We start from the raw sequence: 15,950 nt of genomic DNA on the forward strand, positions 1-15,950 counted from the left end.
GCCAAGGAAACCTCCTTTCATTTTGGTTAGGGGTGTCAATTTATAGTCCGAACCGTTAAAACCGAACCGCACCAGCCCGTTATAGCTAAAATCGGCCTGAACCGAACCTTAATAGGCAGTAATTGGGCTGAGGGTTGTGGAGCCCGCACCAACCCGAAAACGAACGGCAACCCATTTTACAACCTGTTTTGTAATTTTATATTAAATAGTATTTAAATTATTATATTACTATTAGGTAGTTGGTATAGACAATTAAGCATGAATTCAAAGATTAAATAGTCGTTTTACTACTTAATATCTAGGTTCTTGATTTTTATAGAATGTGTGGATTTTTTTTAATGGAAATTGACCAATAGCAACTTTGCTTTCCATATAATTTTCGCTTTTGTCGAAGGATACTCATTTGTTTTTTATCGTTCTTTTTTTACACACCATAAACCATTAGTCAACTTGAATCTAAACCATTAGTCCAAACCGTTAGTTAGCCCGAACCCAAATCGCATCAAACCAAAATTAGCCCAAAACCGTTATTTTGCTAATGGACCGAGTTTGAGCTAGGTGTTTTTCAGTCTCAAACCGCACCGTTGACACCCCTAATTTTGATAATCAATTGAGCAAAGAAAACTATGTGAGGATCGAGAAGAGGGATGGATAGTAGAGATGTGTAGGTAACTATATCTTATTGGTGTTTTCATTCTTGAAGTCAGCTCCACATGAAGAACATCCCAATTTGCATTGGATAATGTTAGTCAAGATGGGCATGAGCATGAGCATGAGTGCATGACAATCAATCAGTCCCAAGTTTGTATTTTAGTATTATCATGATGTAAGTGATTTATTCAATTATCCCTTACGCCATTGTTGGGAAGAACCATATATAAATGACACTCTAAAAGACAAGAATACTTTTGACAAAAAAATTCTATGCGATTGCTCTAGAGTCCAAATCCTCTCTACAAGATAGTCCTCTCATCATCCCACACTCACAAGAGGCCTTGTTCATAGTACAACGGAGGGAGGTCCTATTTGAGTGTGGGAGGATAGGAGAACGCCCACCTAGGTGGAGAGGATCTCTACTTATGCTCGACTCTGTCATATTCCTCAACCGTCTACAACTGCTCATCTTCTTCCATCGCTGCATCTTCTACATGTTTTCTATTCTTCGACGGATATTGTTTTTCATCTTCCTCTCCTTTCTTCCCTTAAGATGTTGGAGTAATATTAAAACTGATACTGACACCATTAATAAAAGGTCTGACTAATACATTAGACAGCTCAGAGAACAAGCCTCCTACCTCATGAATATCAAAGTTACTCAACCCCCACCAACAGGTTTTGTGAAAAGTCTACCCAAGTCACCACTATAACCCTAGGAATGACTGCTCCATTTGTGTATTCAATGTGAACTTTGATTGATTCATACACCTTCAACCCTTTTAAACTCTTAAAATCTCCTGTAAAGCTTTGGTTTGACCCAGCCCAATTCAAAGACCAATAAACTCTTGAACCTTGCAATTGTGTTTTCTTTTTTTGATTGGGAAGAGAAATCTCTGAATTAGCTTGTGTGGAATGTAGACTGAAGAGCCGGATCCAGTTGTTGAAAATGCGAATCTACCTACAGCAGATGACGGTTGCCATGATGTGTTCGTAGAAATGTCTGAAAGAGATGTCATTAAGAACCATTACGGAGACTTCCTAATTCAATTGTAAAGTAACCATGGGTCTCTGTCTACTTCAGTACTTCCCACGAGAGAGTACCAAAAATTCAGAAAACCCAACCGTCACCCGACCGATTTTCGCAAGTTAACTGTCCTATAAATTCACAGAATCACAAGAACGCAACACAGTGAAACAGAAAACAAGAACAAAGACAGCCTCAGCCTTTCCATCAATCCATCATGTTACACCTGGAGCTTTTACCTTATCTTCTCCTCTTCATTCTTCCAGTCTTTTTCTTTCTCAGATCTTGCTTCGCTTATGCAACCAAGCACAAGAAATCGTCTTCATCTGCTGCAGTAAAGCTACCCAGGACATACCCTTTACTAGGCTCCACTCTTACCATATCTGCCAACAGAGATCGATTCAATCAATTTGTCACAGAGCTTATTCAGAAAAGTGAAACTGGAACCATTATCCTTCAACGTTCTCTTGGCCATCGTCAGCTTATAACAGCCAATCCCCAAAACGTCCAACACATCCTCAAGTCCCATTTCTCCCTCTATCCGAAAGGCACTTTCTTTCAAGATTGCCTCTCTGATTTTCTGGGTTCTGGCATCTTCAACATTGATGGTGAAAGCTGGAAGTTTCAGAGACAAGTATCCAGTCATGCATTCAATACCAAAAACCTTCGGATGTTTGTTGAGACAGTGGTAGAAGATGAGCTTTCTGACCGTCTTCTTCCTCTCTTCCACACCACCAGCACTCAAAAATCCGTTCTAGACCTGCAAGACATCATTCAGAGATTTGCTTTTGACAATATTTGCAAGATTGCTTTTGGATTCGACCCTAAATATCTCTCTGCCTTGTCCCCACAACCAGAAACAGAATTTGCTGTGGCATTTGAAGCAGCAACATTGCTAAGTACCAAGCGATTTGCTTCATTTTTCCGAGGGTCATGGAAGTTGAATAGGGCATTTGATATTGGCTCAGAGAAGAAATTGCGAATGGCAGTTTCAAAAGTTCGTGAGTTTGCAACAAATATTGTAAGAGAAAAGAAACGAGAGTTACAAGAGAAATTTTCACTAGAAACGGAGGATCTTCTTTCAAGAATCTTGAATTCTGGGCATCTAGAAGAAACTTTTGTTACTGACATGGTAATTAGCTTTATCTTAGCCGGTAGAGATACCACATCTGCTGCATTAACATGGTTTTTTTGGTTAATTTCTTGGAATCCTCGTATAGAAAACGAGATTCTGAAGGAGATAGTGAAGCAGAAACCAGAAGGGCTTGATCATTATGATGAGGCAAAGGACATGGTATACACCCATGCTGCTCTCTGCGAGACCATGAGGCTTTACCCACCAGTGCCTTCTGATGGTAAGCGAGCAGCAAGCGACGATGTATTGCCAGATGGGACTATAGTGAACAAAGGAATGCAAGTGGCATATAGCCCCTATGCAATGGGAAGGATGGAGTCATTGTGGGGTAAAGATTGGGCTGAATTCCGCCCTGAGAGGTGGTTGGAGAAAGAGGAGATTACAGGGAAATGGAAGTTTGTGGGAAAGGATTCATACTTCTATCCAGTCTTCCAAGCAGGGCCTAGAATTTGCTTAGGGAAGGAAATGGCATTTTTGCAGATGAAGAGAGTGGTTGCAGGAATATTGAAAGAATACCGGGTGGTGCCAGCAAAAGATAATTTTGAGCCAATCTTCATTGCTTACTTGACTGCCAAAATGAAAGGAGGTTTCCCAGTTAAGATTGAGCAGAGGGATGTAATGTAGAGATTGCCAATATTTTAAATTATTTGTTCATTTCTCTCTGATTCTATAAGCAGTATTTATTATGATGTACTTTACCAAAAAAAAATTATTATGATGTATAATGTTTGAGTTCTTATGTTATTAATGAAACTTGAATATTCTCTGTTGATTTGATTACATAAGCTGCTTTACCCAACCCAGAAACATGGATAACATAAACACAGAACACAAAATGATCTTCTAAGGGAAAACGACTTTTCTCCTTGACCATCGATTTTATTTCCTCACACCACCTGCTAGAGAGGACTTTTATGTGGGAGGGTAGAACATTCTTGTGAAACCGATCTAGAGCAAGTAACAATTGACCTAGAACTTCTTAGTCCATCAAGGGGGATTTTTTTTTTGCCGTTTTTGAGATGGAAAGCCATATTAAAGAACATATTTGAATAATTTGGATTAGCCACGGCATCTTTATTATGAAAAATATGTTCATATGTAGTGATTATTTTTTAGATCATATGAATGAAAATGATATTGAATTCTACTTGTGCATGGAGACATGATATCTTGCCCACAGGAAACATTGTTTATTCGTGTAAGATTAGGATGAAATAGAAAGTTATTGTAATTTCTTAAGTAGCCCACAGCTATTGAGAAATTCTCCACCCAGGAGGATTTAACAGCAAAGCAAAGATGACAAAACTGGCTTTGGAGACAAGAAAAATGAAGTCAATACACAAAGTAGAACCAGAATTGAAAGATATACAATGGAAAATCTCATTTCTACTATCTTTTATGTTTGGCTATGCGCCTTCAATGCATCATTTGATTGGTTCTCTTAGATGGAGAGGCAATACTGAAGCTGGTTCATGCTCGACTGATTGGACCAGCAAGGAAGTAGTGGAGAAATTCAATCAAAGTGAAGAACCTACCGGATGTGACAAGATGAAAGAAATACTGATGGACAAATATTTATCCTCTTATCTTCCAGATAAGACTGTTGAACTTCTAAAGATGCAAGAGCAGCAACAGGTAAACCTCCAATCAGTGAATGAAGACCTATGATTAAGGTTAAGATTGAAGAACTTCAAATATTGAGGATTGAATTGAAGAATTTGGAAATTAAGACTAAAATCGGCGATTTGGTTGGAGCCATCATATGAAATTTCGTGAAATTTTGACAAAATTCTGCGAGATTTTGCGTATCTCAAGTTCATCAAAACAAGATACAACTGTGAAATGAAGTCGAATCAGTTGACTGAAATTTCACCATTTTATGAAATTTCAAGATTCCAGTGGATTGAGCAAGGCCAACATAGCAGCCTCTATTAACCTAGGTCTTAGAGGATTTTGTCTGGTTTTGTATTTGTTATGAGTTTTGACTTATGAGTTCGTTTTTTTGTAATTTATACTCTGTAATTGAGATTTGACTACTTATGGGGTGTTCTACTTATGCCTTATGTGTTTTCATGCTCATTCTAATGAAATTTCAATGTTTTCTTGATTATCAATTTAAATTCCTTCTTATTTAGGTTAATTTAGGGTTTCATTTTTCACTTTTTCTTGTCCAAAAGCACAAGAACAAAATGGTGCTGCGGAGCGTAAGCACCATGATCATGTACTTGAATTAAGCCTTGAAATGCTGTTTCAAGCTGGGTTACCTGATCTTTTCTGATCATTTTCTGAGAAGGTGTGAATCCTCTCCTATTGGTTGTTCTGGGCCTGGTCATGTTCCTACTGACAGTATATTTGGGCTAGACTTCTATGGTCAAGATATGGATTTAGTTAAGGGCTCAGCTCACTTAGTAACTAATCCCTCTGTTGACAGTCCTTTGAGCCCAAGGACATCTCTTTGGAAAGAGCCCACTGATGTTTGTTTAATGAGCTCTAATCTACAAACGACTTTTCCAGTTCTCACTATTTCTGAAATTTTTTTTTTGGTAAACACTATTTCTGAAATTTATGAGGGAGGCATACTGTAGAAGTATAAAGGGAGCACAATCATGTATTCTTAAATCTCCCCTCACCACCATAATAGGGATAGTGCTTACAAAAGGTCTATTCAGAATTTCATCTCTAATTCATTTTATCAATAATCAAATATAGGCTCCACCCTTATTGTGTAACACTGTAATAGATAAATATGAAAAAAAACATAGACATCAGCAAGTAAGCAAAGAGATCCAAACTCTCTATCTTGAGTTCGACTTCAGCGCTGCACAATTAATGTATAGTACTGTGCTGCGTTTCTAAAAATTGTGAAAACATAATTTTGAAAATAGATAGTCAAAATTAATAATTCCCTGCATCTATTGCACATTAATTGTGCAACACGCAAGCAATTTTCCACTATCGTCATTCAGTGAAAAGTTCAAACTTGATAGAATTTTCTAAACCTTATCTTCTATCGAAGAACAATTGGATCCCATAAGCTGAGAGACCCAGTGATTCATATGGCGGCTGTGCTGACCTGATATGACGATTGCCATGACGTGTTTGTGTCTATGAAAGACTTCTAGAATGACGAATTGATGTTTTCGCTTTACAGACATTCCTTCTCTGCAAGTCTTCTAGATGAGTCCTTAGGATAACTGGATAAGACTCCTTGTGTTCATTTCAAGGTGTAAATATTTCACAATCCGTCCAACTGAAACCCTAAATTGGAGTGAAAGGAAGCTTCTAATATATTTTCACTTTATAATAAAAGCCCTCGCTTTTTTAGAAGTACCGTTAGTTTTATACATTCTTATCTTGGATTCGTGCACAGGTCTTATAAATTTCTAGGATTACTTTGATATAAATTCACAACAACACAACACAGAAGATCAGATTGAGAATAAAACATATAGCCTAGCCTAAAGACATTGTTCTCTTATCAAACCCATCATCATGTCTTCCAATTTTCTTCTTTCAAATAAATTATTATAAGGAACTATCTTCATCTCCGGCAATAGAGGTCGTTTCCATCAATGGGTCACAGAGCTTCTTCAAAACAATGAGACTAGCACCATTACCCTTCAACATTCTCTCGGCCATTGTGAACTCATAACTTCCAATCCCCATAACGTCTAACACATCCTTAAGTCCCAATTCTCCCTCTATCCAAAAGGCAGCTTCTCTCCTGAGAGCCTATCTAGTTTTCTTGGTTTTGGCATCTTCAATATTGATGGTGAAAGCTGGAAGTTTCAGAGAAAAATCTCAAGTCACACATTCAACACCAAATCTCTCCGAAATTTCATCGAAACAGTGGTGGAAGATGAGCTCTCTGACTGTCTTTTTCCTCTCTTTTGCACTACCACCACTCAAAAATCCACTCTTGATCTACAAGACATCTTTCAACGATTTACCTTTGATAATATCTATAAGATTGCTTTTGGTTTTGATTCTAAATATCTTTCCCAATCATTACCACAACCAAAAACGGAATTTGCAGTAGCATTTGAAGAAGCTACACTATTAAGCAGTAAGCAACTTGGTTCAATCTTTCAAGGAGTATGGAAAGTGAAAAGGGCACTTAATATTGGTTCAGAGAAGAAACTACGAATAGCAGCTTTGAAAGTTCGTGAATTCGCAACCAACATTGTAAGAGAAAAGAAACGAGAGTTGGAAGATAAATCTTCAATAGAAACAGAAAATCTTCTTTCAAGAATCTTGAATTCCAGGCACTTAGATGAGAATTTCGTAACAGACATGGTGATTAGCTTTATATTAGCTGGTCGGGATACTACATAAGTGGCATTGACAGGGTTCTTCTGGTTACTTTCCATGAATTCTCATGTAGAAAATGAGATCTTGAAAGAGATATTGAAGGAGCGACCGGAAGACGTTGATCATTTCAATGAGGTGAATGATATGGTTTACACCCATGCTGCTCTCTGCGAGACCATGAGGCTTTACCCTCCAGTGCCTTCTGATGGAAAGCAAGCAATGAGTGATGATGTGTTGCCAGATGGGTTTGTAGTAAAGAAAGGAATGCAAGTTATACATCACCGGCCCCTATGCAATGGGAAGGATGGAGTTCGTTGTGGGGCAAAGATTGGGCTGAGTTTCGTCCAGAGAGGTGGTTGTGACATTGTTGTAATATTAGTCCTACATCGACTGATGTGGGAATAGTGGAGAGGAGGAGACTATAAAAGAAAGCATAATCCTTTTTCTTTAAGCATCTCAAAAATCTTCTCTCTTGTATATTTCTTTATTTATAGTGGAGTTTTCTCTCTTGTCCATATTTTATTGTGTTCTTCTTTTCTCTTATTTGTTGATTGTTCTATTCGATGGGTTTTTCATAACCCGACAGACATAACCCCCTTCATAACCTCCTTAACCAACTTCATAACCCCCCTTAGCCCCATGTAGAGGTTGTGACAAACCGCGTCTTCATGTACATCATATTAAGCAAATCCTTTCCCTGCCTTGACAGCATTGTACACATAATCTGGGGCAGAGCTTCTAACACTCCTGATCTATAGGATATACTTAATCCCTCTATTCACATACTCTCTCTCTCTCATTGGACTATTGGATTTTATTCACCGCCTCACCAACAACCCAAAAGAAAATCATATACCTCTCAATTCTGATTTTGCCCTTCTTAATTTAAATATAGCTAAGGCTTGGGTGATTACTTATGGATTACTTATGGATCTTTGTATGTGTGACAAATCTAATAGACTAATACAAAGTTTGCTTTCCCATAAAAAATAATAAAAATACAAATATTTTAAATATACTTATATTACCAAAAAATATATATTTAACTGTACCTATATGGTGTGACTCATGTTTTTCGAGTCATCAATTGTTTACTCATCATATGGTGGATACGTGTTTCATATTTTATGAGTTTATTGGTTGATCTGATGCATGTTTGATAGTTTGGTCAAATACTTTTTCTTGATTTCAAATATTCATATACAAAAATTTTCTTTCATTATCTGTTTGTATTTCTTTAAATTTCATTGGAATTACTTTTACCTTAAAAAAATATAAAAAATAAAAACCCTCATTGTACCCAAATGTAAGTAACAAATACACTTCTATGTCATGTGGCAGATGCAATTAAATAGCAGATTTTCTTTTGTGTGAATTTTGTATAGTTCATGCACCCTTAAATTTGGCTTATCCAATCAACTTGCTTGGTTCATTTTTCAGTCCTTATTTTTTGATGAGTAAAGATAATGGAAACGAACGTTAAGTAATCTCATTATGAAGTAAGTACTTGCATCCAAATGACTGGTGTTCTTGACGTTTTACACTTCTTCAAGGACACTATCAATTCCTATGTGCATAGTCGTGTCTTATTTTTCAAGGACACTACAATTCTTATCTGCATAGTTGTCACTTAGCATGAGTGCACATTGATTATGCTCACCTTACACTCTTCTACCACACATATAAGAGGGATATACGACCCTAACAAGTAAAACATCCCAACTCACTAGCATGTGTTTCGACTAGTTGTATCAAAGAAGGAAAATCAATGTGGAAAACAAATCGAACCTTTCTTATTTTAGTTAACCATAAACTGTGTAGAGATTAGGGGTGTAAGTTTGGCCCTGGTAGCCCCGACCCGCCCCTAAGCCCGCCCCCGAGCTCGAATAGGGCTTGGGCAAAGATTTTGGCCCTAAGGTCGGGTTAGGACCAAAATATTCTCGACCCTGAACTATGGCTAAGGGCGGGCACCGGGATTACTCTCGGCTCGACCGGACCATCTTGGCCCATCCCGATTTTGACCTTGATTATGGGTCCGATTCTAGCCATGATTTTAGTCCTGGACCCTCCACTCATATGGAGAGGAATTAATTCTAATCCACATTGGTGAATACTTAACATGTGTTAAATTTTAAAAACATGATCATGTTTTGTAGAAAATTAATAAAAATAAATTATATCCTCATTACCAATGTAGTTAGCATCCATTTGATTTTGGCCCTAATCCTAACCCTAATTTTGGCTCTCGTCTTAATGTTAATTTGACCCTGATCATTTACTAGATTTTTACTCTAATCTTTATATTAACATTGATATAATTATAAGTCTAGATTTTAACCTTTAGTCATTTTGATCATATTAGACTATGAGTTTACTTTAAGGTAATTTTTATTTTTCAAACTAAGTCATTTTTAGTTCCCAAAAAACATAGGCTTTTTTTTTTTGGACTACGGCAAGATAATATATTATAAATAATAAAAACTAGTATATAGAGAATTAATATCTAACAAATCTACACCCCAACTTCTCATCATAAATATTGACATCTTCTTTTGCCTTCAATGTGATATTTCAGAAAAACTTATTAAGGACGAAAAGTTGTGTTTATAACTAAATTATCATTTTCTTTAATTACGAAAAAAGTACAAATACTAAATTATCGTTGATTTATTTGTTAACAAGGTTTTGAATATGGATTTTTTTTTTTATTGAATAAAGATATCAATGGAAGAGGTTTTCAATTGCCATCACCAAAGTAATGGGAGAGGTTTTCAATTTCTATCACTAAAGCAATGAGAGACTTGCAGAGCTCACTCAATATAGAATTATGGAATGTGAATTTATTTATGTTTAAAGCAACACTATCAGCTTATTGACTATTTTATCATTTTGTAGGAGCTTGAATCATCTTATATTTTTATGAATTTTACTTTTAGTTTACTTGTGATATTTTTATGTTTTTTTTTTTTTTTTATTTTTTTTTTTTTTATTTTACATTTGATATTTTAGGTCAAAAAATATGACCAATTAAGGTTATGGACAAGGCCAATCAGGGCTAGGGCAAAGAGAGGGTCAATCAGGGTCAGGGCCAAGGATAACGCCAATTAGGGTCAGGGCCAAGTAGAGCCAACCCATTCCGACCCGGCCCAATTAGGGCCAATCAGGGCGGGAATGGGTTTGGCTTGGCCCTGTAGGGCTTAGGGCTAGGGACAATAATCCTTGGCCCTAAACTAGGGTCAAGGTGAGAATGGGTTCAAATTAGAACATTTAGGGCTGGGCTTGGGATTGCAAAAGCCCGGCCCTGTTGTAGCCCTAGTAGAGATATTGGACTTATTTATAATTTTGGGTCAGAAAGTGGAGCAATGACTCACTTGAAGAAAGAAAAAAAATAGAGAAAATCCAACATATTTGTCCTTACGTATATACCGATGTATACTGCTTAATGTTAATTGGGTAGACTAATGACTAAGGATGTAAACAGACCGAATTCAAATAGGATAGTGGTAATACCATAACCACATCCTATTATACTATCCTATCGGTTTTCGGATGGATTCAGTAGGATTCAGATGATAATCGGATAGTTATTTTCTTAAGTAGATTCTTTTAAATGGGCATGAATATATATTGAATACAAGTTTTCGACTATCTGTTTACATCTTTACCATTTTATTTGTGAATGTTATGTTTGAAAAGAATTTAACAACTTTGGTAGCTATTTTAGTAGAAAATCTAGGAAAATATTCACATTCACAAGTAAAAAATTTATAAAATAAGAAAAATAAATCTAACTAAGTAACTTAATCGGATGAAAAATAATCGATAAGAAAGAAAGGGGTATACCATATCCGCATCCTATTAGTAATCGGACGGATTCGAATACCCTAAACTGATGTGAATGTGAATTTAGAAGTGGATTTCAGTTATCCGTTTACACCCCTACTAATAGCATGCCTTCTTCATTCTGAAAATTACAAGGTAGATTAAGCACCAATAGCCCACTAATATACCACATGAACAACCCACTAACGACAAGTACCTCATACATACCCCAATGCAATACTCTCTACCCCTCTTGACCCAAAGAAACACTCTCTAACCCCATAAAAATAACGACTTCTTTTTTCGGTAAAAATAAAAATAACAAATTAATGCATGTAATGGACCCCCTTAACAATGTAAGGCATGAATTAACACATAAAATAATGAAACTGACTAAAATAACTATCCCTTACATGCATGAATATCACAAGAATTCGGATCAATTTTGGAGTTAATTTCCTGAAATTAATGTTACCTTTTAAGTTACTCAATTTTCAGTTACTCCTTTGTTGGGAAGAAATGGGAAAAAATCGTCTGATGTACACATCTCTCTGCTGTGCACAGCAGTGCGGCGCTACATTGCGACACGTGTAAAATACCAGTTTAATGGTTGAGATAAAAATTGATAATTTTTAAATGTAAAACCCCTAAGAAAAACCCATTTAACCCATACCCGCCGCTCATATGAAAAAACCCGAATGATTACACGAAACCTGCAATTTGTCGAGTTTCCTCTTCGCATTCCCACCGCCTTCTGCGTTCTGAGTTCTTGATTTTCAGGTTTCACTCCCGACCGAAGAAGTTTTCAAAGAAGAACACAAGCACTTTCTTCTTCAGCAACAGTTGGAAGAACCCTAAACTCTGGGCTTTCTTGCTCTTTCTCTTGGCTTTGCTCGGAATGTTGATGCTGGATTTCAACCTCGATAGGTTACTTCCTCTTTCGCCGAAACTGTGTTTATTGGGTCTTCAACACTACCACCGAGAAGGAATACTCTGTTCTGCCATTTTCTTTTGAAGCTAGAGATGGTGAAGAAGCTCAGGTAGGTGAAGAAGCGGAGTTTTGGAAGCAGCCGGACGGGTTAGGTTATCGTCCTTACTTGCATTTTACCACAGGGATCGTACCAAATATCTGATGATTGTGGTTTCTGGTGGGATTAAATAGCAGAGGAACCAGATTGTTGATGCATTTGTCATTGCCAGATTCTTGGAGCTGCTTTGGTCATTCCGATCTTGCAAGTGAACATTATTTGGGGAGATGAAAGATATAAAATGGAAAAGAAAAAAAAATTGAACTTTGAATCTAGTTTTTCGGTTTAAAACATTAGATGATTTCATTTTTTTCCCACTCAAACTCGATAGCTGAACTGATTTTTATCTCAAAATTGTCTATGGTTGCAGCGAATTTTCTGGTTGCAGCGAAATTTCTGATATTTTTGATCTGGATCACTTCAAGAGAGTTCTTGCAGACGACGTACTGAATTGTTTCATCATTGCCATGGACTCATCTGATGTCAGGCTGGTAGAGGAGAAGCGAACCCCTCTTCATGTCTCCCCCGTTGGATTCGCCGACGCTACCTCAAGCGAGAATGGAGAAAGGAAGAAGACGATTTCAGAGATGGGATTTTAAGAGTTTTTAATCATTCGGGTTTTTTCATATGGAGCGGCGGGTATGGGTTAAATGGGTTTTTCTTAGGGGTTTTACATTTAAAAATTATCAATTTTTATCTCAACCATTAAACTGGTATTTTACACGTGTCGCAATGTAGCGCCGCACTGCTGAGCACAAGAGAGATGTGCACAGCAGACGATTTTTTCCCGGAAGAAATATATATAAGTGACACCCATGTCTTTAGGGAATGACAATTATAAGTGACACCCTTGTCTTTAGGGAATGACAATCAAGTGTTGATATAAAAAGGTTAAAATTTTAAAAAAGACAAGAATAATTTTGAACAAAAAATTCTATGTAGACTCAAGAGTCCAAATCCTCTCTATTGGGGCAGGTCGTCCTCCCATCATCTTACACTCACAAGAGGCCTGGCCATGCTACAACAGAGGGAGGCCCTATTTGAGTTTGGTAGGATGGGAGGACGCCCACCTAGGTGGAGAGGATCTCCACTTATGCTCGACTCTCTATCATATTCCTCTACCATCTACAACTGCTCACCTCCTTCCATTGTTGCATCTTCTACATGCTTTCTATTCTTCTACGGATATGTTTCTTCCCTTAGGATGTTGGAGTAATATTAAAAACTGATACTGACAACATTAATAGAAGGTCTGAGTAATAAATTAGATAATTCAGAGAATGACATTAATTTTTTCATTTTTCTACTTGGTGAACAAGCCTCCAACCTTATTACCAAAAAAAAAAAAAAAAAACCCTCAATAGGTTTTGTGAAAAGAGTACCTACTCAACGGTAGAGTGGTAAGATCCATATTTATCAATTGAGAGATCATGGATTTGACCTTGCGAAGGACAAAGTTCCGTCTAATGAACCTCAAACAGAAAAAAGAAAAAAAAAATAAAATAAAAAAAATCTACCCATGTCACCACTATAAACCTAGCAATGACTGCTCCATTTGTGCATTCAATGTGAACTTTGATTGATTCACACCTTCAAGTCTTTTAAACTCTTACATATCTCCTGTAAAGATTCGGTTTGACTCCAGCCGAATTCAAAGGCCAATAAACTTTTGAACCTTGCAGTTGTGTTTTCTTGTCTGAGAAGAGAATTCTCTGAGTTTAGCTTGCGTAGAATATAGATTTTTTTTTTTGATCAAAGTAGAATCTAGATCGAAGACCCGGATCCAGTCGTTGAAAAAGTGAATCTACCTACAGTAGATGACGATTGCCATGATGTGTTCGTAGAAATGTCTGAAAGAGATGTCGAGAGGAACCATTACGGAGGTTTCCCAAGGCAACCATCGGTCTCTGTCTCTGTCTACTTCAATACTTCCTTCCCACGGGAGGGTACCAAAAATGTAGAAAACACAATCGACACCCGACGAATTTTCGCAAGTTAAGTCTTATAAATTCACAAGAACGCAACACAGTGAAACAGAAAAAAAGAACAAAGACAGCCTCAGCCTTTCCATCAATCCATCATGTTACACCTGGAGCTTTTACCTTATCTTCTCCTCTTCATTCTTCCGTTCTTTTTCTTTCTCAGATCTTCCCTCGCTTATGCAACCAAGCACAAGAAATCTTCTTCATCTGCTGCAGTAAAGCTACCCAGGACATACCCTTTACTAGGCTCCACTCTTACCATATCTGCCAACAGAGATCGATTCAATCAATTTGTCACAGAGCTTATTCAGAAAAGTGAAACTGGAACCATTATCCTTCAACGTTCTCTTGGCCATCGACAGCTCATAACAGCCAATCCCCAAAACGTCCAACACATCCTCAAGTCCTATTTCTCCGTCTACCCGAAAGGCACTTACTCTCAAGATTGCCTCTCTGATTTTCTGGGTTCTGGCATCTTCAACATTGATGGTGAAAGCTGGAAGTTTCAGAGACAAGTATCCTCATGCCTTCAATACCAAAAACCTTCGGATGTTCGTTGAGACAGTGGTAGAAGATGAGCTTTCTGACCGTCTTCTTCCTCTCTTCCACACCACCAGCACTCAAAAATCCGTTCTAGACCTGCAAGACATCCTTCAGAGATTTGCTTTTGACAATATTTGCAAGATTGCTTTTGGATTCGACCCTAAATATCTCTCTGCCTTGTCCTCACAACCAGAAACAGAATTTGCAGAGGCATTTGAAGCAGCAACATTGCTAAGTAGCAAGCGGTTTGGTTCATTTGTCCGAGGGTCATGGAAGGTGAATAGGGCATTAGATATTGGCTCGGAGAAGATATTGCGAAAGGCAGTTTCAAAAGTTCGTGAATTTGCAACCAATATTGTAAGAGAAAAGAAAAGAGAGTTAGAAGAGAAATTTTCACTAGAAACAGAGGATCTTCTTTCACGAATTTTGAATTCTGGGCATTCAGAAGAAAAATTTGTTACTGACATGGTAATCAGCTTTATCTTAGCTGGTAGAGACACTACATCTGCTGCATTAACATGGTTTTTTTGGTTAATTTCTTGGAATCCTCGTATAGAAAATGAGATTTTGAAGGAGATAGTGAAGGAGAAACCAGAAGGGCTTGATCATTATGATGAGGCGAAGGACATGGTATACACCCATGCTGCTCTCTGCGAGACCATGAGGCTTTACCCACCAGTGCCTTCTGATGGTAAGCAAGCAGCGAGCGATGATGTATTGCCAGATGGGACTATAGTGAACAAAGGAATGCAAGTGGTATATAACCCCTATGCAATGGGAAGAATGGAGTCATTGTGGGGTAAAGATTGGGCTGAATTCCGCCCTGAGAGGTGGTTGGAGAAAGAGGAGATTACAGGGAAATGGAAGTTTGTTGCAAAGGATTCTTACTTCTATCCAGTCTTCCAAGCAGGGCCTAGGATTTGCTTGGGAAAGGAAATGGCATTTTTGCAGATGAAGAGGGTGGTTGCTGGAATATTGAAACAATACCGGGTGGTGCCGGCAGAAGATAGTTTTGAGCCAATCTTCATTTCTTACTTGACTGCCAAAATGAAAGGAGGTTTCCCAGTTAAGATTGAGCAGAGAGATGTAATGTAGCGATTGCCGATTTTTTAAAATTACTTGTTCATTTCTCTTTGATTCTGTAAGCAGTAATTATCATGATGTATGGTGTTTTAGACTTTTAGTTCGTATGTTATTAATGAAATTAGGATATTATATGTTGATTTGATTACATAAGCTGCTTTCCCCAACGCAGAAACATGGATAACATAAACAGAACACAAAAAGATCTTCAAGGGAAAACAGACTTTTCTCCTTGACCATCGATTTTATTTCCTCACACCACCTGCTAGAGATGACTTTTATGTGGGAGGGTGGAACATTCTTTTGAAACTGATCTGGAGAAAGTAAAAATTGACCAGGAACTTCTTAGTCCTTAAGGAACCGAT

General features: G+C 37.5%; 3 pseudogenes; all 3 read left to right on the plus strand.

The window, feature by feature from the left end:
- Positions 1-1,648: 1,648 nt before the first annotated feature.
- Positions 1,649-3,501, plus strand: LOC149001882 (cytochrome P450 94A1 pseudogene; annotated as a pseudogene).
- A 611-nt stretch (positions 3,502-4,112) lies between these two features.
- Positions 4,113-7,489, plus strand: LOC149001883 (cytochrome P450 94A1 pseudogene; annotated as a pseudogene).
- Positions 7,490-13,996: 6,507 nt separating this feature from the next.
- On the plus strand, positions 13,997-15,685 carry LOC149001884 (cytochrome P450 94A1 pseudogene; annotated as a pseudogene).
- Positions 15,686-15,950: the final 265 nt, after the last annotated feature.

The sequence above is a fragment of the Hakea prostrata genome, chromosome 10 (assembly GCF_041222555.1).
Source record: "Hakea prostrata isolate BN-2017 chromosome 10, UWA_Hpros_2, whole genome shotgun sequence".
In the NCBI taxonomy this organism is placed as follows: domain Eukaryota; kingdom Viridiplantae; phylum Streptophyta; class Magnoliopsida; order Proteales; family Proteaceae; genus Hakea; species Hakea prostrata.